We start from the raw sequence: 26,078 nt of genomic DNA, 5'->3' as shown, positions 1-26,078 counted from the left end.
TAAGAAGAGAAACAGAAAAAGCTAAGAAGAGAAATGTTTTTTTTTTTTTTTGCTTTACGTCGCACCGACACAGATAGGTCTTATGGCGACGATGGGACAGGAAAGCCCTAGGAGTGGGAAGGAAACGACCGTGGCCTTAATTAAGGTACAGCCCCAGCATTTGCCTGGTGTGAAAATGGGAAACCACGGAAAACCATTTTCAGGGCTGCCGATAGTGGGGTTCGAACCTACTATCTCCCGAATACTGGATTCTGGCCGCGCTTAAACGACTGCATCTATCGAGCTCGGTGAGAAATGGTTGACAGAAAAGTATGATGAGATAGAGCAACTGGAGAAAGAAGGGAAATATGACTTGATGTACAAAGAAGCAACAAATATAGTATTCAAAGAAAAGAGAAGGAACAACAGCAATAAGGAAATAGAGGCTACAGATGGCACAATGATATATGAACCCCAAGAAATGATGAAAAGATGGGAAGAATACATAGAATGCCTATATGATCGGGACAACCGACCAAATGAAGAACTTGAATTAGAGGGGGAAGATATGGTTGAAAGGGATGATAAAGAGGAAACCATACTGAGAAGAGAGATCGAAACATCACTGAACGAGATGAAAAATAGAAAAGCTGTTTACTGAAAGAAGGAATAGAAAGAATGGTGAAAGGCAAACGAGGAAGAGAAAGGAAAAAAATATCAAATGTTGGACAGTATCCAAGGAAATAAATATTCGGACATGAAAAACTTGGCGCAGGACAGGCAACAGTGGAAGAGGTTCATCCCATGACAAGACCTGCCATAAGGCAGAATACCTACATGATGATGATATGGATATTTTATTTAAATATTGGAACCAATAAAACAATCTTGCATTAAATTTTTAAAAGTGATGGTATATTATGAGAAAATGTACCTTCTTTCTTTCTTTCTTTCTTTCTTTCTTTCTTTCTTTCTTTCTTTCTTTCTTTCTTTCTTAATCTGCTTACCCTCTGGGGTTGATTGTTCCCTCGGGCTCGGCGAGGGATCTCACCTCTAGCGCCTCAAGGGCAGTGTCCTGGAGTGTGAGACTTTGGGTTGGGGGATACAGCTGGGGAAGAGGACCAGTACCTCGCCCAGGTGGCCTCACGTGCTACGCTGAACAGGGGCCTTGTGGGGGGTTGGGAAGATTGGAAGGGATAAACAAGGAAGGCGAAAGGAAGCGGCCGTGGCCTTAAGTCAGGTACCATCCCGGCATTTGCCCGGAGGAGACGTGGAAAACTACAGGAAAATACTTCCAGTATGGATGAGGTGGGAATCGAATCCCCCTCTATTCAGTTAACCTCCCGAGGCGGAGTGGACCACTTTTCAAATTTCGTAGCATAGTCGGGAATCAAACCTGGGCCTCCGGGGGTGGCAGCTAATCATGTTAAAGCACTACACCACAGAGGCGGACAGAAAAAAGAAAAATTAACAAACAAGTGTTGAAAGTTAAAACGTACGTTATGGTGCCTTCAGAGCAATTCTGGTTGGTACTCAACTTGATTTTCCATTTCTTCCTATTCTCCCATACCTTTGTTGTTCCGTTTTTCTCCTGATCTCTCCCCTTTGAAACTAGAATATAAAGATTTTCTGTCTCTTCCACTCTTCGATGTTCGTTGACGCACAGGATCCTTATCATCTTGTGACTTAGTTTTATAGCTAGATTACGTTCATCTCTGGTATAATAAGAGACGGGGGCTGTGTCAAACCAACTATGTCGCGTGAGTATTGGATGGGTGGTAGAAAGAGGTTTGGTTTAGAGTTGTTTTCAATGTTATTTATTTATTTATTTATTTATTTATTTATTTATTTATTTATTTATTTATTTATTTATTTATTTATTTATTTATTTATTTTCTTGAGCCCGCCTGGTGGCCATGATCATTAAGCCGTCAAGTCTATATGGTCTGGTTCGAGTCCCACTGGTCGAAAACATTTCACCATCAGAATGTTGACCGGCAGGTTAGGAGAGGTGGTGGTATATAATTTCTAATCACCAGACTGAGTGCCAAAAGCCTGGATTTAATGCTGAACCTCTGCATAGTGTTCATGTTGAGTGAGGGCATATGATACTGTTGATGGTGATTCGTCCTTCGGGTGGCGACGTGCCTTGAGTAGACCCCTTGGTGCTATTCGACAGGAGTTGGCTATGTGCCGGAACCGGGTTTCACCCTCTCTATTCCTACTATCATATATCACGCCACCAATTTCATTTTTTTTATTGGCTTTACGTCGCACCGACACAGGTGGGTCTTATGGCGACGATGGGACAGGAAAGGCCTAGGAGTTGGAAGGAAGCGGCCGTGGCCTTAATTAGTTAATTAACCACGGAAAACCATCTTCAGGGCTGCCGACAGAGGGATTTGAACCCACTATCTCCCGGATGCAAGCTCACAGACGCGCGCCCCCAAACGCACGGCCAACTCGCCCGGTCATTTCATATTAACTTCTCTGATGAGGTTGACGTCAGGAAGGGCATCCGGCGTGAAAATTCGCTACGAAGATTCATCTCACTTCATACCCGACCCCGTAGAGAAACGGGACAAGGGGTTGGACATACAACATTTTTTTTCGTACTCTCTTCTTGCGAACGTTGTGAAATCATACTATTTCAAATCTCCAGCGATTCAATTACCAAGTTGTTTATTGTCGGTCTTATCTACCTCCATATGCTAGACAGGAGCAGTAAGTTAGATGTACCCGGTCGCTGATTATGGCGCTCGGACGCTTCTCTTACACCCAGCCTCGGGCATCATGGACTTATACGATTCTCTCCGACTCATTATTTCTAAATTGTTTTCATTTGCAGTAGACTTGGATATTTTAAAAGTAAGATACCTTTTTTTACGAAATTCTCAAATGGCTTATGGTGTGGATTACTGTAGTCACGTCCTAGTTCGTGAACCATGGACAACGGCTGAGTGGCCTAGTAAGTGGTCCTGAGAGTCAGAACACCAGTTGCTACGAAATGGGAGTTGCCATCTCGGACATATTCTGAGTCAAGGCTCTCTTTGTGCTCAGGCGGCTGGGACTATACAATCCACCGGTGGTCCATAACCCGTTAGAGGAGAGATCCTCACTTGGACTATACGTAAGTACGGTAGCATCCTGCTTTACGAATTTACCGAGCTCAGAACATTTTAAGCAAGGCTTGCACCTATGGGAGTAACGGAGTCCCACTCCCATTTGACAGGCGAGGGACCCCTTGGAAACAACTTGGTGAACGAAATGGAATTCGATGGGAGCTATCAATATTAATGGGGCTTATGGACGAGAGAAAGTAGAACTGGCTGAGTCAACAAAGAGGATGCATCTGGATTTGCTAGGAGTAAGTGATATTCGGGTAAGGGGAGATAACGAGAAAGGGATAGGAGATTATAAAGTGTACTTGACGGGTGCTAGAGAGGGAAGAGTAGAGTATGGGGTAGGACTGTTCATCAGGAATACTATTATATGCAACATAGTTTCTGTTAGGCACGTAAATGAGCGAATGATGTGAGTAGATTTGTCAATTGGAGGAATTAGGACGAGAATTGTCTCAGTGTACTGACCATGTGAGGGTGCAGATGAGAATGAAGTCTTATGAAGCATTGAGTGACATCCTAGTCAGGGTCAACAGCAAGGATATGATAATGCTAATGGATGATTCAATGCGAGAGTTAGAAATAAAACTAAAGGATACGAAAGGGTGATTGGTAAATGTGGGGAAGATATGGAAGCTAATAGGAATGGGAAGCGTTTGCTGGACTTCTGTGCTAGTATGGGCTTAACAGTTACGAATACATACGTCAAGAATAAAGCTATTCACCGCTACACATAGGAGGCTAGGGGTACCAGATCCATAATAGAATATATCTTAACCGACTTCGAATTCAGGAAATCTGTTAGGAATGTACAGGTTTTTCGGGGATTTTTCGATGATACACGCCACTATCTGATATGTAGTGAACTGAGTATCTGTAGGCCTAGGACAGAGAAAGTGAAATCTGTCTGCAAACGAATAACGATAGAAAATCTCGAGGACGAGGAAATTAGACAGAAGTACATGGATATGATTAGTGAGAAGTTCCAAACAGTGAACAGTAAGCAGGTTCAGGATATACTGGCGTGCACTGAACCTCACCTACCCAGCGCTGCTGGGGCAAGGAACTTTGTATTAGCATTTTCCAATTATTCCTTAGAACGCTTTTTATAATGTTTAAAAAATTCCGAACATCTAAGCTAAGCCAAGTACAGCTGTCTCGACAATCCGCTCGCACTACCGCAGTTCAGCTTCTCCAGCGAGCTGGGTTTCCTTGCCGACGGGATAGAGAGCTACCCCCAGCGAAATTTAAGGTCGCTTGGGTGACGCATGAACTGGAAGCTTCCTCGAGGCGCAGCTGTGTCTCTTCCGCCGACAGCAATTTACTAGCTTCGGTAAGGGGTGTTAGTTTTAATACTTGGCACTCGAAGTCTTCAGCGCCACACACTAGAGACTGCAAAAAAAATATCAACTTATCAGTATGGCCACTTACACATCGTCTTGCTAATACAAATAGAGCCAGTATATGAAATCAATTGTAATAAAGAAGAATATATTTTAGTCCTGGATTTCGACATGTATACAGTTTCTTCGAGTAATTCATTGATGGGACGTGTAGAGTATGTGTTCCGATAGCCGCAGAAAAAAATATTTAGGTTGCCCAGCATGAACACAGAGTTAAGCGCGAATGGTTGTCTGTGATGGTGGTATATAGTGAATTTTTGTAGCGTTCCTCTTGGGTTATAGGTGACATTTTCGCGAGTTCTGTGGCATTCTTCATGAATATAACGTGTGTTATACGTCATTACAAATACTTTCTCTCGTTTGTCGTTGATGCACGTACACTCAGTATGCGAATGAAACTATAAAACTTCAACGACAGTAAAATCCCAGTTAAATTTTGCTGATTAGTTTAGGTTAGGCTTTTTAAGTATTAAAAACAAATAGTCTCAGGGTATTTTTCTGAAAACCACGTCACGAAGCGTCACCGGATGAAACTGAAAGTACATTGTTTAAAATCTGCTATAGATTATGATGGTGTCGTCACTGCCGTAAATATCAATTTGGAAGTATGTGCGAACGTGAGGTTGAAAATATTCTTGAAAGATCTTTCTCAGGTAGACCTTTCCACGAAAAATGCAGCCTTATAAAATGGTAATGTTGACATTAGAGAGTGTAGTGGGGTTACGGCTGTTTATATTTTTTTTAAAAATTGCAGCTGGGGTGATGAATATGTTCACCGCACGCCACTGGATAAAGCTTCACCTACTCTAATTCTCTGAGATCTATTTTCTATAATAATATACCCACCAATTCAGACACTCTTTTGTCTAGTCTAATTGCACTCATTTTTGCAACTAGTCTCCCATGATCAACCCACCAAATGCCTTAGACAGGTCAATCGCAATACAGTCCATTTGACCTCCTGAATCCAAAATATCTGCTATACCTTGCTGGAATCCTACAAGTTGAGCTTCAGTGGAATAACTCTCCCTAAACCCGAACTGCCTTCTATCGAACCAGTTATTAATTTTGCAAATATGTCTAATAAACTCAGAAAGAATTCCTTCCCAAAGCATACATGCAACTTACTTGCCTGTATGTCTATCACCCTTTCCTTTATACAAAGGGACTATTATAGCAACACCCATTCATTTGGCATAGCTCCTTTATGCAAACAATAATCAAATAAGTACTTCAAATATAGTACTATAATCCAACCCATTGTCTTTAGTATATCCATCTTATCAATTCCTGGCACTTTTCTAGTTTTCAAATTTTGTATCTTATTGTGAATGTCGTTGTTATCGTAGGTAAATTTTAATACTTCTTCAGTGTTAGTCACCTCCTCTATCTGGCTATTATTCTTGCAACTAATAATCTTTACATACTACTAACTGAATTCTTCTGCCTTTTGAAGATCCTTACATACACACTCCCCTTGTTCATTAATGATTTCCGGAATGTACTTCTTGGAACCTGTTTCTGCCTTAAGGTACCTATACATACTCTTTCATATTTCACTAAAATTTGTATGACTGCCAGGTATGCTTGTCATCATGTTATACTTAGCTGACTTCTTTTCTGGAGTCAGTTTCCTAGTAAGTTCCTTCAATTTCTCTTTACTTCCACAGCCACTTGTAACTCTATTTCTTTCCAATCCGCACCTCTTTCTTAGTCTCTTTATTCTCTGTTATTATATCATGGGTCTTTACCATTCCTTACCATCTTTAAAGATACAAACCTGTTTTCAAATTCCTCTACAATTTCTTTAAACCCATCCCAGAGTCTGTTTACATTTTTATTTACCGTTTCCCACCGATCATAGTTACTTTTTTTAAAACTCCCTCATGCTTCTTTTATCAGCCATGTTGTACTGCCTAATAGTACTATTTTTAAACCTTCCTTTCTATCAGATTTATTCGTATTTACGACAAAAACAGCTTCGTGATCAAAATACCATCTATTACTTCGGTTTCTCTATAGAGCTCATTTGGTTTTACGAACACCACGTCCAGAATATTCTTCCTTCTAGTTGGTTTTATCACTTTATGAATCAGCTGTCCTTCCCATATTAACTTATTTTCCATTTGTTGGTTATGCTTCCTGTCGTTCGCATTACCTTCCCAATTGACATTTGGTAAATTGACATCGCCCGCTACAATCACATTCCTTTCCATATCGTTTCCCACATAGCTGATTATTTTATCAAATAATTCTGAATAAGCGTAGCGCTGCCCTTTCCCGGTCTGTATACTCTAAAGACATCAACTTGCCTATTATGTTTAGAGATGAGCCCTACACCTAGTAATTCATGCATATCATCTTTAATTTTTTCGTAGATTACAAATTCTTCTTTGACCAGAATGAATACTCCCCCTCCTACCATTCCTATCCTATCTCTATGTTACACAGCTCAGTTCCGTGAGAAAATTTCTCCATCCATTATATCACTTCTCAGCCATGGTTCAACTCTATTACAATATCTGGTAAGTATATATCTATTAAATTACCGGTAATTCTATTCCTTTCTTTCCAATACGTCTACAGTTCAACACTAACGTTTTGATGCCTTCCCTACTTGACTTCCAGATCCCTGTACCCTTATCACCGCTCCCTAGAGCACCCCATTCTAAACAAATTTCCTAACTTATACGTGCCACTGCTGTTTACGTGAAGACGATCTGAGCGCAGATCCCTATCTCCTACCCACCCACTAGGATCTCGAAATCTCACTCCCAGTTTCCTATATACTCACTCTATAGTCTCATTTAACTCCCCAATCACCTTCCAGTCAGTATCCCTCCAACAGAGTATTCCACTGATAATTTTCTCCACTTCCTTAAACTTCACCCGTGCTGCATTAACCAGATCCCACACATCCCTAACTATGTTGGTACTTATATCAGCTTGTCTTACGTTGTTGGTACCAACGTGAAACACTACCACCTTCTCCTTTTTTTTTTTTTTTGCTAGGGGCTTTACGTCGCACCGACACAGATAGGTCTTATGGCGACGATGGGATGGGAAAGGCCTAGGAGTTGGAAGGAAGCGGCCGTGGCCTTAATTAAGGTACAGCCCCAGCATTTGCCTGGTGTGAAAATGGGAAACCACGGAAAACCATCTTCAGGGCTGCCGATAGTGGGATTCGAACCTACTATCTCCCGGATGCAAGCTCACAGCCGCGCGCCTCTACGCGCACGGCCAACTCGCCCGGTACCACCTTCTCCTTTCCCTCCTCGTTCTCTTCTACTTTCCTCAACATCTGCATCAACCTAATTACTAGGTAACACTCTACACTGGTTCCATTCCCTCTACACACTTTACCCACATGTCTAACAATGGAATCCCCCATGACCAGAGCCTCAACCCTACCCACCTCATTTGATCCCCTCCCCTCTTTGTCATCCCTATCTTTCCTGACAGCTGCAGAAGCTACGTCTTCCTCCCTTTTTCTCCCCCCATGACTGTTACACCTGTCTTTTCCTATCCTCTAATCCACATTTCCCTCCCCAAACTTTTCCTTCCTCCTACTTCCACACATCTCAGCAACATTTCAGTGTTCCTCATCTTCCCTCTGTTCTTCTACCTGCAGTGATTCGTTCCGACTTGTAGCAGACACTTGTACTGAATTCTGATCTTGAATACAGCCCTTAGCCTGCAATCTCCTTCTCCTTCAGACATTAGACTACCTCTCTTCTACAATTGCCCTTTTCCTTCCTATCCCTCTTTTACACCTACTGTATTATGTACATTTTTGAGGGAGGCCTACCTTCGTTCCTGTCTTCTGAGAGAATCCTAATTATCTCCCTCAAACTCTCCAACTCCTCCCTCATACTCCTTAATGCCTGGCCACACCCACACTTCCTACACTTGCACTCCTTTGTCATTCTTTGTGAAAAAAAATGGAAAGAAAGGGAATAATTAAAAATATTCTGTACAAAAAGTTATTAAAGGAAAGAAATAGTGTTTAGGATAGTACACAAGGATAACACGACAGTAAGGTCATTAATATAGTGCTACAGTACAAATACTACATTGTCGTACTATATTTCTATCCTACAACACTCTAACAGAACAAAACTGCCCTTATTTATTGAATACTGAAAGGAATACACAAGATTTACGTTTTTCTAAACTGCAGTTAAACCTGCCCTAATTACTACAACAGAATTCTTGTTCCGTATGAGATTTTCTGCAAATACTTCTACTATACTACACAAATATTTTACAATAATAGAATAAGCACGCTAATTTCTAATAAGATACTACATTACACTATTGTACAATAATTTTAAACTACGTTCAGACGTATCCTGATTACAAAATGTTATTACTAAGCACAAACAGGGATGAAAATTGCAAGTTTGAAATTCGCAAAAACTACTCAAAGATTACCAACAAAGCTAAATGCGTAGACAGATTATTGTTAGTACGAGCTGTTTTATCTTACTATGCTCTACAATTTCAACTGAAATGTGAATATATGATTTTTACGGCTGGTGGAATAATATCATTTTCCCTACTACGCGGGACGGAGAATATATGTGTCCTTAAGAGCTGAGAAATAAGAGGTTGTTTACAATAATTTAATGTAAGGTTGACATCAGTTGCACGCTTTTCCGAATATATTTGTCTAGTAATTTTATATTGTTTTCAGCATGAAGAAATTCAAACCTAATGCGGTGAACCCGTCCTTTACCCCAGCTGCAAAATAATAATAATTTTCAAAGTTTGTTAACCTTAGTTTTTGAAGATTGTTTTGTTCATGTATCAAAGTTGTCAACACTCCTACTGCCGCCTTCTTCCTTAATAATTAACCAATCAGGAATGTTTTTAATATTTTCTCTAGCCAATTAAAATTGGAGGTGTATAGAGACATCCAGCCTATCTGTAAAGAGTTCTGGAAACATCTCCTCGAAATGCTATAAAAGCTGGGCGCTTTAAGGCCGTATTCTCATCTTCATCGCTCCAGTTCTGTGAGTATGGTGTGCTATTCGGAGGCAGAGGACGTAGGTCGGTGTTCGGAAGGACAGCTAAACAAGGTAATGGCAGAATTTTCTTAAACACACGATAGTTCCAGCAGATAAATTGAGGGGAAGGTTTCGAACCTTTTTCTTTTATGTAAAGTCCCAATGTATGGTTTAAATGTACACTTTCGGCAAGCCTGAGGACTCTGTTCAAATCCCTGCTGGGAAACATGTAAACTAAGAGACCAAAGAGTGATCATGCTCTGTTGATTCCCATTCAACTTGGTATGGGGTGACTACATGTTTTTACCTCTAAATTCTTAATACCTTTTTGGCATTTAATATTTCTCGTTTGGTCACCCCTCTGTAGAATAACTTGGCCTCTGCAACTTCGGACCATAAGTCCACTTAGGGTTTTAAGTGTTTTTCGAAAAGGAGTGCAAGTGTTTCGCCTCCTAACCTTTCGTTCATGGCCAATCACATTAAAACTTTCTTTTACATTAAGCCCCTGTTTATTTGTGTAGATTTATAGACCAATGTGTAACAAATTATTGAGCAAAAGTGACTATAAAGTTTGTCAAGCATAACTTTGTAAGAAACTTGTACCTCTGAGAGGCTGGACTGTAGTAACTTTTGGAGCAAACATGCTCTTATAAATAGTGTACCTGATCAGGGGTACAATGCTCATCCCCTTGTATATTATCTTCTTGATAATTCTCTGCAATTTTGTACCTGATTTTGGACTTTAAGTAATTGTTTTTGTGGGAGCTGATGAGCTCATTTGTTGTTGTTTATTCATATTTTCTATCTATCAAATTTCAAACTAAAAAAAAAGAGGCACCTTCTTACACCTCTGCGTCCCACGATATTTCCGGGAAATAATAATAATAATAATAATAATAATAATAATAATAATAATAATAATAATTAAGCAATCACAGACCCACCACATTTCCATTTCCAAATTGGTATTCACGGCAGCATCATAACGTAAGCCACTGCAGATTTTAAACAATGTATTTACAGTTTCACCCGGTGACGCATAGTAATCGTACAGTGATGATTTTCACAGAATTGTACCAGGACTTTTTTTTATTTTTTAACTTAAAATCCTAACCTAAACGGAGTGAGCAAAAGTTAGCCGATATTTTACAGTTTCACTCACTTACTGAGTGTATGTACAGCGAAGGCAGACGTGGTAAAGTGTTCCTCACGACGGATAACACTGTTACATTCCAGAAGAATGTCACAGAACTCGCGAAAAGTTCACCTGTAATCCAAGAAGAATACTACAATAATTCACAGTCCATTACATTACCCACGGATGCACGGCTACAATATATAAAATTATTGTACTTCACGCTCGGCTCTGTGTTCATGCTGAGCAACCTAAATATTTTCCCAAGTGTATTGAAAAATACTACTGTACGTGCTACGTGCCATCAATGAATAATCTCTAAAACGTTATAAATGCCTAAATCCAAAAGTAAAATACCGGTATATACTTTACTTACAATTTGTTCAAAATAGCCTCTATTTTTATTAGCAAGACCATATGCAAGTGGCCATACCGTTAACATACTGATGTTTTTATAGCCTCTGTTGCGTGGGGCTGAACACTTCGAGTGTTAACTACTACAGCTAACATACCCAAGCTAGCTGGTCTGTCGCCGTAAGACGCTGTGAATCCTGAGGATGGCCCACAGCCCACACCCACCCCTAGGACAAACAGGCTTCAAGCGCATGCGTCAACACAGCGACTTGAATTTCACTGGCGTAGCTCTCTTTCACCCCGGAAAAGAAACCCTGCTCGCTGGAAAGTGCTGAACTGCTGTAGAGCGAGCGGATTGTCGAGACAGTTGTACTTGGCTTGACTTAGCTATCTGCAGTTTTTAAAACTTGATAAAAAGCGTTCTAAAGAATAATGAGAAATGTAAATACAAAATTCTTTGCCCCAGCAGGGCTGGGGTACATGGGGTTCAATGCACGCCACTGGGTTTCAGTATAGCTCACTCTTCCTGGTTTTGGTATAAATACCGCCTTATACTCAGACAATGATTTGGGCACATTCCCCAGAGCTAAGTTAGCTCTGAAAAGATCCGTCAAGGCCTTGATGAGTATCTACCTTCTTTCCCGTAGGGATATTGGAAGTATCTCATCCGGCCCGGGCGTCTTTATTGGCTGAAATATGTTGATTATTCACCTTACATGATTAGGTTTTATGAATCGGTTGGCACAGTTCCAGTCCGCTCTTCGAGCACTGGTATCTGTTTCATACGTTTCTTACTCAGTCACCTCCTCAGCCTCAGGAAAATTGAATGCTAGCAAAATCTCCAGCGTCTCATTTTCGTCTATATTCCATCGGCGTTTTCCAGCGTTCCCACTTGGTTAATATGCGCTGCCTTTAGAACCATCTGTAGCCTTGGTGCTTCAGAGTGTGATTCCACTTTTTCACAGAACCGTCTCCAAGATTTTCTTTTGGCGTTTTGTATCTCAGTGTTGTACTCAGTGAGTTTCTTATGATATACGTCACACGTACCATCTCTAGATGACTTTTTGTACAGTGCTCTAACCTCTTTCTTAATTTTGGCTAGATTATTATTCCACTGTCTAAAATGTTCATGCTCTTCTTCACTCTGAGAGGACAGTTGCCATGGTATAAGATTACGATGGCCTCTTCCAATTCCTTCCGTCTCCTTACATTTGTTTGGACTTTCTATACAGCGTGTCTTAGAACGTCTATTATAGGTACCAGTTCGTTCTTTTTTAATCTCTGTACATTTCAGTATCACATTGCCTCGCATCTATCGCAAATTGGATATCCTAGTGGTCTGCCAAAGATATATTCTTCTTTATTACAATTGATTTCATATAGAAGGTGTTGAAAGTTCTTCAAGCCAATTTCGTCATAAGGTATAAGTCTGAAACCATCCAAGAGCCTGGGTGGTTAAGGGTATGGTAGCAGGACTGGCGGATTCTGGAGGTAAGCGAATGTACAATACAACATCGAAAATGCCTAGAACATGTCTTCTTGTGAGCAGAAAACTAAATTGTCTACCGTTGCAGGAACGCTGTTCAAGATAAAACTTGGATAATGGAAAAGACTTAGAAAATTTGTAATAGGCTCAACGTACCTTCCATATGACTCAACAAATTCACCACCATCGGAAGAAGCTGAGAAAATAGTTTTCAATGCAAAAAAGGAAAAGAGAACACCTTGTCCTTGGTGCAAATTCTCACCACACGGCGTAGGGCAGTACAAATTGCAATGCTAGTGGTGAGGTTTTACTAGAGTTTATAATTAGAACACAGTTGATAATATTAAACTTAGGTGACAAACCTACATTTATAAATACGAGATGTAGAGGAGTAATAGATATCACATTGGGCACTACGCATATTGCAAACTTTATTAAGGGTTGATCTATATCACCGATATTCCATACAATACCCCTTAACAAAGAACGTATAGTCATTCAGAATAATTAATGCATCCTCTCATCTGTTATCAAGAAAATGCAATTATATCGACATATAATAGGTACATACCCCATATACCTGTAGGTATAAACCCTGTAGATACAACAAACAATATATCTAAAGAGGTTCAGTTGTTTCTCAGAAAAGTGCAGGCCCTACCTGTGCAGAACTTACCCAGTACACTTCGTTTATTATTATTATTATTATTATTATTTTTATTATTATTATTATTATTATTATCATCATCATCATCATCTTTTTACCCTCCAGGGTCGGCTTTTCCCTCGGACACAGCGAGGGATCCTACCTCTACCGCCGCAAGGGCAGTGTCCCGGAGCTTCAGACGCTTGGTCGGGGATACAACTGGGGAGAATGACCAGTACCTCGCCCAGGCGGCCTCACCTGCTATGCTGAACAGGGGCCTTGTGGAGGGATGGGAAGATTGGAAGGGATAGACAAGGAAGAGGGAAGGAAGCGGCCGTGGCCTTATGGTAGGTACCATCCCGGCATTCGCCTGGAGGAGAAGTGGGAAACCACGGAAAACCACTTCCAGGATGGCTGAGGTGGGAATCGAACCCACCTCTACTCAGTTGACCTCACGAGGCTGAGTGGACCCCGTTCCAGCCCTCATACCACTTTTCAAATTTCGTGGCAGAGCCGGGAATCGAACCCGGGCCTCCGGGGGTGGCAGCTATTATTATTATTATTATTATTATTATTATTATTATTATTATTATTATTATCATCATTATTATGGAAACATTCCCATTATATTGGCACTAGAATACAGTAGCTTCAAGTTATATTTGAATTCGCTTTTAATTTCTGAACATTTGTAAAAATCGCGAAAAACGTGCAGAAGTAAGGGATGATTATTTTCGAGCGGACGGAGGAGTTCAAGCAGTTCAAGTCTGTAATTGCTGCGCTGTAAAACATGGCACAAATGACGCGTAAACGCCGGCCTCGCGGTGTAGGTGGCAACGCGTCCGCCTGTCACCCGGCGGCCCCGGGTTCGATTCCCGGCCGGGTCAGGGTTTTTATTTAAATTATTAACATCCCTGGTCTGGGGACTGGGTGTTTGTGTCATCCTTAACGTTCCTTTCCTCACATTTAACACTTTACACTACCGCCATTTACATAATACACGCAGGTTTCCTCACATATGGTGCAAGTAGTGGCAAAAGATCTTCAAAGGTCGACGCCCCGAACATATAGCATTGAAGAAAGTTAAAGAAGGAGTGTAGTTTCGCGCAATAATAGCGACAAGTTATAAATTCCTGTGAAAATGCTCGTTCATTCCTCCCGTATGAAGTTCACACTACGCACTTGTCAATCTTTTTTTTTTTTTTTTGCTAGTTGTTTTACGTCGCACTGACACAGATAGGTCTTATGGCGACGAGGGACAGGCAAGGGCTAGGAGTGGGAAGGAAGCGGCCATGGCCCTAATTAAGGTACAGCCCCAGCATTTGCCTGGTGTGAAAATAGAAAACCACGGAAAACCATTCTCAGGGCTGCCGACAGTGGGGTTCGAACCTACTATATCCCGAATACTGGACACTGGCCGCACTTAAGCGACTGCAGCTATCGAGCTCGGTCATTCAATATTTGTACGTAAGAATGCTATCTGTAATATCATCCAATAATAAGGGTACCAGTATAAACTGAGGGGCCTAGTTTCTCATGATAATAGTGACAAGTTATAAATTCCTGTGAAAATGCTCGTTCATTTCTCCCGTACCAAGTTCACACTACGCGCTTGACATTCAAACGGAGGTTCTGATACATAATTACGTTTGTACGTAAGAATGCTATCTGTAATATCACCAAATAATTAAGGTATTAACTGAGGGGCCTAGTTTCGCACAATAGTAGCGACAAGTTATAAGTTCCTGAGAAAATGCTAGTTCATTTCTCCCGTACCAAGTTCACACTACACCGAGCTCGATAGCTGCAGTCGCTTAATTGCGGCCAGTATCCAGTATTCGGAAGATAGTAGGTTCGAACCCCACTATCGGCAGCCCTGAAAATGGTTTTCCGTGGTTTCCCACTTTCACACCAGGAAAATGCTGGGGCTGTACCTTAATTAAGGCCACGGCCGCTTCCTTCCTACTCCTAGCCATTTCCTGTCCCATCGTCGCCATAAGACCTATCTGTGTCGGTGCGACGTAAAGCAAATAGCAAAAAAAAGTTCACACTACGCGCTTGTAATTCAATCGGAGGTTCTGTTACATAATTATTATGTTTGTACGTAAAATGCTATCTGTAATATCGCCAAATAACTAAAGTATTAACGGAGGGGCGTAGTTTCTCACATTAATAGCGACAAGTTATAAATTCCTGTACAAATGCTCGTTTATTTCTCCCGTACCAAGTTTAAACTACGCGCTTATAATTCAATCGGAGGTTCTCCGGAGGCACCGATTGAAAGCGCCCGGAGCCTCCGCTCCGTAAACAACCGCTCCGTTAACAGCGCTAACCAGCACCTTACACAAGGGCGCGCTGTGGACAACAGTTAACAGTCGAGTCGCGCGCCGATCAATACCAACTTCGTAACAACAAGCTCCACGGAATATCCAATGGTGGTGGATCAGCCCATCGTTATAATCCAGTTCACACCAATAAGAACCTTAAATGTACAACAATTAGTTATCGCAGAGTTCCGTTCCATTGGGCAAGATAAAACAATAGTCTCCATTCACCTTTTCTTTTAAATTCCACTCGAACAAATTTCCGGTGTAGCGGTGATTTCACATAGCCTCAAAATGATACCGCTACAGTGTCTTTAAAGGTAGGAAAGATCACAATATGAAGATAAAGTTGGAATTCAGGACGACAAATTGGGGCAAATACTCATTTATAGCAAGCGATTCCAACTGAGGTGCTCCCACGGCCCCGGTCAGCCCTGGCAGCAGCCCCAGTGCTGTGCTATAGCACCGTTGAGGTGGTCGGGGAAGGAGGGGAAGTGGCAAAGACAGAACCACAGGTCGTCAAGTCAGCGCGCAGCCTATGAAAACAATATTATTACAGTTTTGTGAACAATTTATTATGTACAAACTTTGCGTTTGCCTTAATGTACATGTAGCGTTTAAGTCGATTGTTTTTTTTTTTGTTTTTTTTTTTTTTTTTGCTTTATGTCGCACCGACACAGATAGGTCTTATGGCGACGATGGGACAGGAAAGGCCTAGGAGTTGGAGGGAAGCGGCCGTGGCCTTAATTAAGGTACAGCCCCAGCATTTGCCTGGTGTGAAAATGGGAAACTACGGAAAACCATCTTCAGGGCTGCCAACAGTGGGGCTCGAACCCACGATCTCCCGGATGCAAGCTCACAGCCGCAAGTCGATTGACATCGTTTTGTGGCAACTAATTTGCCAATAATGGGTGCAATCGATTTGGCAGTAGAAATTCTAAGTACAGCCTCTAAGTCCGCATCAGACAGAGAAGTCCTCGTTCCCCATTTATTTAAATTCAGAATTGAAAACATCTGTTCGCATGCATACGTTGTACCGAATAATGACGTAAATTTTAAGGCAACTGTTTCAAGTTTTGGAAATTCTTGTGGTTGAACACCTTTTTAAAAGGATATTAAACCACCACTGTAGTGGTCCTCTGCTTGGAAATACGATGGTGATTTTTCAAGACGGGCTGAAAATAGGGTCGTAAATATTTCAAGGTGAGGTGCCATATCATTCATTTCTTTATCGGGCATTGAGTTCAGCGTGCAAAGTCTGTAACGACGTCTGATTGTCTCCAAGATTTTCATGAGTAGACAAACGTAAGTTCCTGCACATGACGAGAGATGGCTTGTTTTGACAAGCATATCGCCTCAAAGTGAGCCTCAGCGCGTGGACCCAGTAATCTATTAAACATTCTTTTACAAATTCACTATCAGTTAAGTGTCGCCCACTTTTTGCAATTTTCAGAGCAACACTAGCCCATAACATGCTCGAACTGCGCCTTCTAAAGTGTTGGGTTCAAGTATCTGTGGGAAAGAGAGATAAAATAATTAAAATAATTATCTTTGTGGTTTTTTTGCAATAGGTCTTATGGCGATGATGGGATAGGAAAAGGCTAGGAATGGGAAGGAAGCGGCCGTGGCCTTAATTGGTTTGAAAATGGGAAACCACGGAAAACCATCTTCAGCGCTGCCGACAGTGGGGTTCGAACCCACTATCTCCAGGATGCAAGCTCATAGCTGAACGCCCCTAACCGCGCCGCCAAATCGTCCGGTGTGTTTTCTTAGCAGCATATCTAAGTCTAATTCTAAACAGTTCTTAATAATACAAAACCAAAAACGAAAAAATTCTACTGAGAATGACACACATAGAGAGAGAATGAGAAGAATGGTCTCTTACGTACACATGCACCGACCACTTAATTGGGTAGGTGGGGAAGGAGTGGAACGGTGCTACTGAGGGCAGCGCTGGTGCTCCCCAGCACTAAGTGCTCGAGTTGGAAAGGCCTGGTTTATAGGAAGGGGAGTTAGGGATCGGAATACCTCGATGTTCAATAAATTTCCAATTTCTTTGCAATAATTTAAGAAAAGGCTAGAAAAACAACAGATAGGGAATCCGCCACCTGGGCAACTACCCTAAATGCAGATCAGTAGTGATTGATTGAGTAGTGATTGATTGAAATGACTAATCTCTTACAACGTAAGTTATATTGAAAATGACCTGGATTTCTGTCCACTGGAAATTAAAAAATAATATAATTCCCTTAACACTCAAATGAACGTTCGCCGTTTATTGAACTTCCGGGCCAGTGACATAACTACAACTTTGTTGTCGCTGAAGCGCATACATTGATCGCTCGCCCGCCGTCTTACACATATGAACGTAAGTATTCGGACAGTAAAACACGTTACAGTAAGCGACTCGATTAATACACTGGCTGACAGAGCAAATGCAACACCAAGAAGGAGTGGTCCGAAAGGGATGAAAGTTGGGGAAAAAACAGAGACGGCACGGACGAATAATTGATGTTTATTTCAAACCGATATGCAGGTTACACAATGCGCACGGCATCGACTCAGTAGGATGTAGGACCACCGCGAGCGGCGATGCACGCAGAAACACGTCGAGGTACAGAGTCAATAAGAGTGCGGATGGTGTCCTGAGGGATGGTTCTCCATTCTCTGTCAACCATTTGCCACAGTTGGTCGTCCGTACGAGGCTGGGGCAGAGTTTGCAAACGGCGTCCAATGAGATCCCACACGTGTTCGATTGGTGAGAGATCCGGAGAGTACGCTGGCCACGGAAGCATCTGTACACCTCGTAGAGCCTGTTAGGAGATGCGAGCAGTGTGTGGGCGGGCATTATCCTGCTGAAACAGAGCATTGGGCAGCCCCTGAAGGTACGGGAGTGCCACCGGCCGCAGCACATGCTGCACGTAGCGGTGGGCATTTAACGTGCCTTGAATACGCACTAGAGGTGACGTGGAATCATACGCAATAGCGCCCCAAACCATGATGCCGCGTTGTCTAGCGGTACGGCGCTCCACAGTTACTGCCGGATTTGACCTTTCTCCACGCCGACGCCACACTCGTCTGCGGCGACTATCACTGACAAAACAGAAGCGTGACTCATCGGAGAACACGACGTTCCGCCATTCCCTCATCCAAGTCGCTCTAGCCCGGCACCATGCCAGGCGTGCACGTCTATGCTGTGGAGTCAATGGTAGTCTTCTGAGCGGACGCCGGGAGTGCAGGCCTCCTTCAACCAATCGACGGGAAATTGTTCTGGTCGATATTGGAACAGCCAGGGTGTCTTGCACATGCTGAAGAATGGCGGTTGACGTGGCGTGCGGGGCTGCCACCGCTTGGCGGCGGCGGATGCGCCGATCCTCGCGTGCTGACGTCACTCGGGCTGCGCCTGGACCCCTCGCACGTGCCACATGTCCCTGCGCCAACCATCTTCGCCACAGGCGCTGCACCGTGGACACATCCCTATGGGTATCGGCTGCAATTTGACGAAGCGACCAACCTGCCCTTCTCAGCCCGATCACCATACCCCTCGTAAAGTCGTCTGTCTGCTGGAAATGCCTCCGTTGACGGCGGCCTGTCTTTCTTAGCTATACACGTGTCCTGTGGCACACGACAACACGTTCTACAATGACTGTCGGCTGAGAAATCACGGTACGAAGTGGGCCATTCGCCAACGCCGTGTCCCATTTATCGTTCGCTACGTGCGCAGCACAGCGGCGCATTTCACATCATGAGCATACCTCAGTGACGTCAGTCTACCCTGCAATTGGCATAAAGTTCTGACCACTCCTTCTTGGTGTTGCATTTGCTCTGTCAGTCAGTGTATTTCCCCGTGCGGTTAGGGGCACGCAGTTGTGAGCTTGCATCCAGGAGATAGTGAGTTCGAACCCCACTGTTGGCATCCCTGAAGTTGTTTTCCATGGATACCCATTTTCACACCAAGCAATGCTAGGGATGTACCTTAATAAAAGCAACGGCAGCTTCCTTCCCACTCCTAAGTCTTTCCTACCCCATCGTCGTCATAAGACATATTTGTGTTGGTGCGACGTAAAGCAAGTCGTAAAATATTTCGTGTGCACACTCTATTCCTCTTGGGTAACATGTATGAGATTTTACGTAATACCACAAAGGCAAGACCCTATTTGTTTGTGAAAATGAAAAATGTTTATGCAGTAACGTGCATTTCTTCCCGGACAGAAATATTCGTATATTTGGCTGTGAAAAAGGAAACATCGAACAGACTATTTGACTACTATACTGACAGATCCGGTTTCAACACATGTTAGTACTTAACAATCTGTTTTCCATTTGTATGTACAATTCAACAAAATTTGCGTTTCATCAACAGATGTTAACGTTAACATATGTAAAACTTAGTGCCAAAGTTAACATTGCCATTTCCCGTGTTAAATGGCTAACATTAGCATTTAGCAACCTGTTTCAAGATGGCTGCTGTGACTCACCCTTTAGATGCGGAATTGCTCTATTTACACCTTTTATACAATAATCCTGATCGAAGAAGAGTTTTGCGACGTAATGGCTTTGAAAATCTCACGGATGCAGAATTTCTTCAAAGATACGGGTTACCGAAAATAGTCGTTGCTAAGGTTGTTGACGAAATTCGAGTGACATTGGAATATCCTACGAAGAGAAACCTCTTTCTCCAATGTTGCAGGTACTGATAACATTAAGACTTTTTACTACTCGTTCTTTTCCGTAATGGTCGGAGACAATGTTGGAATTTCTAAAGCTACTGTTAGTAGAGTAGTTTTGTCAAGTTTCTGCAGCAATACCATCCATGAGAAAGAGGTATGTAACATTCCTTTCAGTAGAAGAACGTCAGCGAATTATCCGAGACATCTATGAAATAAGCATATTTATTGGTGTTCTAAGTGCAATAGATTGCACACATGTAACTATCCAATCACCTGGAGGCAATCGGGTCGAAATATATCGTAATCGGAAGGGATACTTACCTCTTATGTGCAGGTGATTAGTGATCCTAACCTTCAAATCAGGGATAAAGTTGCTAGGTGGCCTGGTTCTGTACACGACAGTACAATATTTGATAACTCCCATATCCGCGCACAGTATGAAATGAGGACAATTAAAGAAGGGATTTTGATAGGTGGTAGTGGATATCTGCTAAGAAAGTATCTTTTAAACCCATACTTACATCCTGAAGGAAGACCTCAAAACCGCTACAGTCTAGCGCATATCAGGACACGGAACTGCGTGGAAAGGATGATATTCAATTAGCAATTCATCTTCGAAGGAGGCGCTCGCTAGAGGCTTTACGTCGCGCCGACACAGATAGGTCTTATGGCGACGACGGGATTGGAAAGGCCTAGGAGTTGGAAGGAAGCGGCCGTGGCCTTATTTAAGGTACAGCCCCAGCATTTGCCTGGTGTGAAAATGGGAAACCACGGAAAACCATTTTCAGGGCTGCCGATAGTGGGATTCGAACCTACTATCTCCCGGATGCAAGCTCACAGCCGCGCGCCTCTACGCGCACGGCCAACTCGCCCGGTTTTCGAAGGAGGAAAAATTAGAACTACGTCTCCGATTTACTCACAGACATATAGTAAATAGACTGGCAGCGCTGTATCTCTTAACATTGGTGCTAGTGAAGCCGGAAATTTGATGCCGCCGCCATCTTACGTCACTAAAAAATCCACTGTAAACAAATATGTTACTGTGTTACGTACAGTTATAGTGTATGTTGTTTCTATGCACGTTTCACTTTTATTTTAGGCAAACTACTGTGTGGTAGAATGGTCAATAGCTGCGTATTGTTTAGCTGTGGTTTTTCCTATTCATGAAGAAAGAAGAACGAAGGACCAGGTGTTTCAATACACCGATAAGTGGCTGACATGTGCTCGTGTACAGTACTCTTGTTGTCTAGTTATTAATGCTATTAAACTTACAATTAAATATGCCTAATTATGTAGGAGGCAGAAATGACTACTTTCCGATGTATATTTGTTGGCGTTAACCCCTTGTAATGGAGGGCGTAATAATAATAATAATAATAATAATAATAATAATAATGCAACACTTGGTTATTATAACCGACCTCGATAGCTGCAGTCGCTTAATTGCGTCCAGTATTCAGGAGATAGTGAGTTCGAACCCCACTGTCGGCAGCCATGAAGATGGTTTTCCGTGGTTTCCCATTTTCACACCAGGCAAATGCCTTCCTTCCCACTCTTGGCCCTTTCCTGTCCTATGGTCGCCATAAGACCTATCTGTGTCGGTGTGACGTAAAGCAACTTGTAAAAGTAAGTACTTGGTTATAGGTTGAGTTTTTGTTTTGGTTGTATTAGTAATTATATAATAGTGGTCTTGGCCTCTTCTATTATTTAAGGATATGTTGTAAGGATGTCAAAATTACTGTTAAAATTAGAGCGGAAGGATCAGTAAGGTTACATAAATCGATAGGTGTTACGTATATCATCACAGAATATTACTGAATATTTCTCAGGATTTGTGGTAAAGATGTTAGTCATTGGTTAGTGGTTGAAATGGGTCACAAAGGAAAGGAGACTACAGTAGAAATGAGGCGGCTGATTGTTTCATTAACTCGTGAAGGAAATCGTATTCCGAAATTGCAAACATCATTGTGAGAATTCCTTTGACTGCACAGAGTATAATTAAGCAATTCAAAGAAGCCAACTTGCTAATAAACAAAGAAAGAGTTGGTCGCCCACAAACGAACAAGGCACGTGAGGCAAATGATCCAGAAGGATCCAAAATATATATCTAGTGCGATATCTGCTTATGTCGGACAGGAGTTCAGGAAGAAAGTGACCTCCTTAGGACATCTGTATCAATCGTTCAGGATACAGAACGATCCTGTACCCCAGCTAGGGTAGCCAGAAAGAAGCCCTACTTAAGCAAGAAGAATCGGAAGAGCAAATTAGAGTTCGTAAAGGCCTATGTAGAAAGGACCTCGATTTCTGGAACAGCGTTTTTTTCTCGGAAGAAAGAAAAACCTGTTCCATAACGATGACCGTGTTTTGGTTTGGAGGAGGCCCAATACTGCTCTTGACATTCAGAATCTTCATTAGAAGCATGGTGGAGGTGGTGCTATGATCTAGGAGTGTATGGCCGCGGCCGCTGTAGGGGGAGCTAGTCTTCATGAGGAGGCTATGTACAGATGTGCTTAATTACGTATTCTGAAATTCCGAACATGCAGCCGAGATTGTCCGACCGAGCGAGTTGGCCGTGCAGTTAGAGTCACGTAACTATGAGCATGCAACCGGGAGATGTTGGGTTTTAATCCCACCGTCGGCATACCGAAGATGCTTTTCCATGGTTTCTTATTTTCACACCGGGATAATGCTGGGACTGTGTCTTATTGAAGGCTAGGGCCCCTACCTTCCCAAACCTACCCCTTTCATCTGCTTGTGGCGCTGAAAACCTTCGATGTGTAAGTGCGACGTTAAACAACTAGCATAAACGAGATTGTCCGACTATGGGTGATTTATAATGAACCTCACACCATAAAAACCCCAGCACAAGCCCCCGAGATATCTTGTTGAGTATCTCTGGAGCGAACTAGAAAAAAATTACAAAAACACCCAGAGCGTAGCCAAGATCGACCGATAGGGGGGTTATAGTTACAAAATGATGATAGAACATAACGAAATACAAGTAAATGATGTTGATGTCCAGATTGCAGTACACTAAAAAATTACATTCAAATACAGAACAAGAACAATATGATCAAGTTGAGTAGTTTTACGGAGAATGGTACGTTTAGATTACAATCTAAAACCCAACTTTCGAGGATTCTTAGGAAATAGATTCTAGATATCTGTTGGTTTTACAATTATGTCTCTGTGAATGTTCTAAATAACTAACCCATTGAGTCGATATTTACTTGTTTATTGTCAGTTTCTGTGTATTTCCTTTTGCAGTAATTCCATAGGGAGGTTCTAACCCCAGTAACCCCCTCCCCCACAACTCGATATGCCTCTAAAAACACCACATTCCTGGTAAATCTCAGCTAAAAGAATTGCTTCTGGAGGAATAGCATAATCCTGGAACAGAGACAACTAGAAATTTGGTGCACATAAGGGAAGTGATTCACAGACGAGGTAGGCACACCAATTACTGAGGGAGAGAATTCATCATTGTTGTTCGTTGGAGAAATTAATGTTACGTGAGTGTACGAATATTTTTGTCCGGCTTAAACTTATATTGAGAGAAGAAGTTTTTTTAATGAAGAACGTTAAAATTGTCTCAATACTGTGACCATACATTCAAGTTATTAGTTACCTTTGTGTATATCAGAAGTATTTGTACGTACCGAGAGTTCCACAGCCACGTGGTGGCTATGATCGTTATGGTCTGACACCGTGGTTAGCCTTTAGCAAACTCTTTTCCACCCTACTACCATATATCTTCTCATATCATTTATTTCAACTCATTAACTCCTTTGATGAGGTTGATGTCAGGAACGGCATCCGGTCGTAAGAACTCGCTACAAAGATTCATCTCACTTCAAACCCGACCCTGTAGAGAAACGGGACATGGGCTTGACACACATACACACACTGAGAGTTCCCAACGAAATGCTTTCGTTGTTTCCAAGTGGCTGTACGAATACTTACGTCCATATCTGGATATGCTGCGTGCCCGCGGGATGTAAAGCCCAGCGTGAACACCTCTACCTTTAGACAATAATTACCTTCGTCAATCGCATTACTTGCCTCTTTCTGTTTTATTTTACCTCATAAATGTACGATCAACACTTCTGTTCATAAGAAAACAGTGAGATATATTTATCTCTATGATAATTAATGCATTTGGCAATCGACTTTACAAACAATCTTACGATGTACCAGAACGACACGAACCTTGACGTACTCAGTACTCAAATCTGAATTCTCCCGAAGAGTTCTGAGAGTGGTTACCACACGTGAGTTACATGAAACTCCAGGAACACCTCAGCTTATTACGTTACGATAATTTTTTAAGCTTATAGCATACCTGGTGCTTGATTCACAGGAGTGGGAATTTAGTCTCAATTAGTCTACAAACGTCAAATAAATGTTAAAATTCGGTTATACAGCGCATTTCTGTGTAAATATTCCATATTATTCATCCTCCGTCTCCTTCTGACCGTCTTTTCCTTCCCCAACCCAACCCATGTGAAGTCGTGAAGTGAGGTACACTAGAAACTAGGTGGCAATGAATAATTATACGTATGTCTTGATATCTATGGATGCTAGGGCTCCTATACACTAAACAGAGTAAGGAGTATATTAATAATATCTTTGACATAAACATGGAGTCGATATTGTACTGATCAATCACACTTTTATAGTTTATTGCTATATTTCCTTTTTTATACGGTACTATATATTTAATAAAGTTAATGTATCTGCTGTATAGGTGGTTATATTGCTAAGACATCAGTTTACTAATTTTAATAATATACAGTTTACATACAGCATCGATCTTTACCTTTATACAAATAATAGCATTTTACTTATTAAAGGACCGGGATATGCCTAAATCAGGTACGGGTCAGAAGTCTAAGAAAAAGAAACAGGAGGAAAAACAGGAATTAGATATAGAATCCATTCCCATCAATGATGATAACTGGAAGTGCATCGTAGGTCTGCTGATAGAAAGACGCCCAAGATACATGGTCCACATCAAGCAGATAAACGAAGCCATCAAGACAGGTTTAAGGAGAGTAATGAAATGTATCACAGACGATGATATAACCAAGGATGTGAAACAATTACGAACAGGTAAATCATCGAGCAGCAAAACTGCCGTAGCAGCTAATGCACATCAAAAATTGTGTGACGAAGCCTATCAGCATCTCAGTTTAGCAGAAAATATCCCACCATTAATATTATCTCGCTTAATCAAATTTGCAATTTTAAGAATGAAAGCAAATGATATTAGCAGAAAAGAAGCTGAGTTAATACTGGCACAAGAGATTCGGGAGGAAAGTAAACTTATGATGGAAGGTAAGTCCCCATTGCTTGGGGGAACAGATAGTGGTGGTGCCGGTGGAAGCAATACTCTAGGAAAGCAGGCAGCATATATAGGGAAAGAAAAGAAAGGTACAAAATTAAGAAAGCGTGGGCAAGAATGGATGGATATACAGTTCATTGATGATGCCCCACGCCAAGGAGCTGACCTCTATATAGTCCTCACTGGTTTCTATGACTGTGAGCTGCCGATTGAATTAATTAAAATAGGTATACCATTGTTCGGAATTATTCGCTTGCAACGAGAAGATGAAGATGATTCTGATATGGACAGTTTAGATCAAATTGAAACAGTCAAATATAAACTAGAATCTATCATGTCATTTGATCGAGATATCATGTCTCTACAAAATGAATTAACCACCAAAGTAACAGAAATTAAGTTGTTCTGGAAGAACTTCAGGACTATGGAATTTAATGCTTCTTTTATTGAAATATTCAAAGACGTGGCTTTTATGACGCTTGTTCCGCCTCCTGATACAGATTTAAATGATAACATAGAAGATATTGAGATAGCAAGAGAGTTCTTATATCGTTCTATATCATATCTTATGTACGATCTACAGGATACAATGCGGCAGCATGATCA

The sequence above is a fragment of the Anabrus simplex genome, chromosome 1 (genome assembly GCF_040414725.1).
Source record: "Anabrus simplex isolate iqAnaSimp1 chromosome 1, ASM4041472v1, whole genome shotgun sequence".
Classification (NCBI taxonomy): domain Eukaryota; kingdom Metazoa; phylum Arthropoda; class Insecta; order Orthoptera; family Tettigoniidae; genus Anabrus; species Anabrus simplex.
The sequence above is the reverse complement of the archived record's forward strand: the minus strand, read 5'-3'. Positions refer to the sequence as shown.